Source organism: Gadus macrocephalus, chromosome 18, assembly GCF_031168955.1.
Source record: "Gadus macrocephalus chromosome 18, ASM3116895v1".
Lineage (NCBI taxonomy): Eukaryota > Metazoa > Chordata > Actinopteri > Gadiformes > Gadidae > Gadus > Gadus macrocephalus.
Genome location: NC_082399.1, coordinates 19,876,956 through 19,881,436, shown reverse-complemented (window position 1 = coordinate 19,881,436; position 4,481 = coordinate 19,876,956).

The following is a 4,481-nucleotide window of genomic DNA, read 5'->3' as shown; positions in this document are numbered from 1 at the left end:
TATATTCTACCTATTGTTTGCATGTTTTGTCTGAAGTAAGCTTTTGGTACCCCTTCGTATATTCCATCACACTAAGTAGGAGAGCATTCTCCCCTGCCTCTGTGGCCCTAACACACACGCGAGAGCAGGCTCAAACACACACCCTTTTTTAATGTATTTTACTTATTTAATTTTAAATGACATTTGTCATTGTGGATAACATGAATTCATAAATTTGAATAATATTTTAACGTACTCATTTAGTCTAATTTTTAAGTATTGCCGATTATTATTTCTAGATTGTACGACCACTTTTAATAAATGTCCGTTATTATCGTAATTCCTTAGGAAACATTTTATTTGTGTTGTTATCTTGGCGCCTAGACCTCGTCAGGTCCAAACACCAAAACAACATCCACCTATCCACTGCGGAGTCCAAGGTTTGGGTAAGCTGAGCTCCTCTTTTGAGGAGTGCAACTGTGTTTACCCTGAATTCTTTTAATAAGAATCCCCAGCGCTGGTAGCCCCCTGGACTCCTGTGGACGAGCGGTGTGCATTTCATTGACAACATTAAACTCCAATTGTTCATTTTATGGAGTCTAGATAATTACCCTTAAAACCTGTGATTACCATGTAGTTCTAATACTTGGTCATCAATCTCCATTGATTTCTCACCTCTGGGTTGGGCCCTACCATCTCTCTCTCTGTGTCCTTTACATTTAAACTCATCACATCCAGAATCCTCTCAATCCTCTCCCTTACCCAACATGCTGTATCCCTCTGAACCAACACAGTGTTTCACCAATTGCTCTGTGTACCAAGTTCTATTGATTCATATCACATGGTACCACGACGCTATGGAGAGTCTCAAAGGTTGTATCGCGACACACAGCACCACAGAGTCACCGATCCCAGTGGTGGTTCTTACAAATGTAATCTATTCAGCACAATGCAAATCCATTCTCTCTCTCTCCCTCTTTCTCACTCACTCACTTACTCTGAAAATAAGAATTCTCCGATTGTCATCCTTGGAGCTGTAATAGGTATTGACTGTGTGTGTCCCGAGAAACCTATAGTTTTGGTGAATTTTCCTGATGACGTGTTGGGTGTTCTTCTCACCTAATGCGATCTACCATGCTTCTCATGTAACTCGAGCGCTTAGGGGGCTCTGTAATGATTTAATGCTGCTGGACTTTGCCCCCCCCCCCCTTGTGTCTGTCCCAGAAACTCTCCCTTATTTTCTGCATTCACTTCGACCTCCCCTTTAATATCTACCGTGCCTGTTACCAGTGGATACAATCCTGTGTTATACGGTGGTGACTGAGCCTTCGGGATAATGGCTCAGTTTTCAAATCTTTATTTGTTATTTCTCCAGCTGTTACCTTTTCTTTCCTCCATCTCTCAGAGATCTTTTTCATCTCACCTTTGAGCAATAGATGGTCTCTACTCAAAATCTCTGCAGCCGTCTTTACTATATTCATATTCTCTCTAGGTGTATAAACACTACTTTTAATACAATTTATTTGAGTTTATTCAACTCGTTAGTCTAAATGTTTTATTATTTTTAAAACTACAAATGTGCACTTCCCCCGTGCGTTGCTCTCTCTCTCTCTCTCTCCCTCCCTCTCTATCGATTGGGATCTGCGTCCCAGCTGTTTTTAGATGTACTCTGCTCCTAGGCCCCCACCCTTTCTGGCCACAGGCTAAGAGAACACACCCCTAGATAAAGTTTCGCCCACTTGTTCCAGACAAGTTATTTATTTCTCTGACTGTCTTACTGACAGGATAAACTAAAAACAAAATGGATTGTAAAAGCCTCCGAGGTAACTTAATCCTACACAACTTGAATACAGAAGGAAACAGTTTACACAACGTTCAATAGTGTATCGAAAAAACGGCCGAATTTGTTTGCACAAGATACTGACTGGAACTCACTCACTCGTCTTTAAATGCAAAATAAAAGATTGGCCAAACGCTGAAGCTGGCCTTTTAAAACATGAACTGTCGGATATATAATCATTCAACCAGAATTCTGAACAAGAACCTATCGTCTAACAACACCAAAATCAGAATAAGAGATTGGCACCCTCTCCAGGAACAAGTTCTGCAGCTCAATTGGCTCAAGATTAGTGCCCTAAATTTATTCAAACGGTACCCCGAACAACAAGCCTATTCTTTCAAAATAATGGTTGAACACACAAACACTCGACCAGATCACGAACAAACAAGAAATTTCTCAAAATACCAACTCAAACAGTACCCAGACCAAAAGACTTATCTATTCAAAAGTGCGAGAAGCCTGGTTCCTCAAAATGCCAAGATCGGAATTAGAAATTCAACATCAAATGGTGCAGGATATGCAGCTCAACCGCTCCAAGATCCGAATTGAAAATTCACTAGTCGGCACTCCAAGGAAGCTCTTCTCTAAATAAAAACCGAGTTAATCCACAGTAATGAATTCTAACTCAGAACCCAACTCCAGATGGGATTTCAAAAGTCCAACAAGTCCTCATTCGACCTGCGGACCTGCGCTTGTTCTATTGGAACTTTGACACTAATTCGTTCCCCTAGAACACAGCCACAGGACTTTATCGTAGGCCCACTTATCAAAAAATAATAATAACAATTTTGTATAAATTTAGAACCACAAACCGCCTGTTAGTTAACCATAACAACAGAGCGTCTATGGCTGTGCGCGCGCACACTCTATCTTTCGCTGGAGCTCCCCAATCTCTCTTCAATGATTAATTTGATTCGTTGGACTGAAGAGACGCTTTACCTGCAGCAGAGCTTCCAGACGGGACAGGAACAGATCAAACAACCGTATTAATTTGTGGTAAGTCAACTTACCAATAATTTGACGAGCTCTAGGGTTGTGTGATCCGCTCGTGCCCCGTCCGTCAGTCCAGCAGCCGGGCTGTCTCTGTTCCTCAGTCCTGGTCGTGACGCCAAATGTTGTAGAATTAATAATAACAACTTATCTAATTCACTTCAACTAGCTAAAAGCAAGAGGAATCGGGGAGTCCAGGTCAAGTATAGATGAAGAGTTTATTGTCACCCGCAAACGAGAGACAACAAAGCCGAATGGTATCCTCGAATACACACTACTGAATGAATCCCAGACAGCTCCTTATATCCCCGAATTTTACACAATACAAAGTTGGACTTTCCTCAAATATAGAATTTCCCATCAGGGTCATACTGTGTGGATGTCAGCATTCTCTTATGTCTTCTGAGTCCCAATGTGACCTTAGAACATATGTTATCCTTATACAAACAGAGATGATGCACACGTGTGAATGTAAGCATTGTCTTCAGAGAGTACATCAAAATGGGAGCAGACTGGACTCTCTGACTGATGTGCCACATGGCCCATCAGATGGGAATGAACTGGACTTACTCACTGGTGTCACATGGCACATAACATCTAGGCTAAAGGTGATCAGCTCTTTTCCACCATTAAAGTATATATATGATATGTAGGCCTAATAATAATCATAGTTTAACATAGAATGTAAGGTTAATTTCCACCACAGTGCCGTCTTGACCGAGAAAAGGTAGAAAGTGACTTTTTGGCGCTTGTGGATTGAAGACAACAACTCCCACCATGCACCACGATGCACAGCTTTGCTTGCCACTCCCGCTGATCTAGATCTCCGCCTATCGGACACCTTGCTGTTCCATCTACCAATACCGAAAGACTGCTTGAAAATCATTTCACACAACATTTCGAGTGAAGAGTATTAGTTGGTGAACTCAGTGAATTAGTCCTTGTTTGTATTTCTTTCGAAATGGTGAACTTTTGCATGGTGCCGGGATGTTCAATCAGGACAAGGAAAGAACAAGCAGTAAGTTTTCATGGCCTACCAACAAGAGATTTGGAGCGTTGCAAACAGTGGCTACGGGCTATCAATCATCCAAAGTTTGGAGAAGACACAGCCATGGAAGCCATAAAACTGAAGAAGGTTTGCAGCTTCCATTTCAAGCCGGAAGACTTCGAATTAAATGTCCTGGGAATGAAGAGAGCCGTCTTCTATGTCAGATCCAGTACCTTCCGCCATTGTACTTCAGTTTTATCAACAGCCTCTATTAGCTTAGCTTCAGACGCTGTGGATGCTAGTTTCTGCTGGTGAAGTCCCACCCACTGGCACTGCTCTAATAGGTCTGTAGCGTCAGTGGGTGCTTGTAGTCTCGGATCTGACGCCACGCCCACGCTTCAAGCGTTTTAGTATTTCGCTCGGTCGTTGGAGGAAAACATGGACCCCACCCGGAAAGCTGTTGTCGCGGTAGCATTGGCAGAGGACCAGGCGCTCGAAAATAAGTAGGCTATAGGCCAGGGCTATTCAACCTCCTTAACAAGTGGGCCGAAAAGGAAAACCACTGGGGGTTCATGGGCCACACAGAGTAAAACTACGTGAATGAATCGCTACAAATAAATCGTACTTAAAGTAGTGTTAACTTAATATATATAGTACTGCTACATGGAATAAACTTGTCAGACG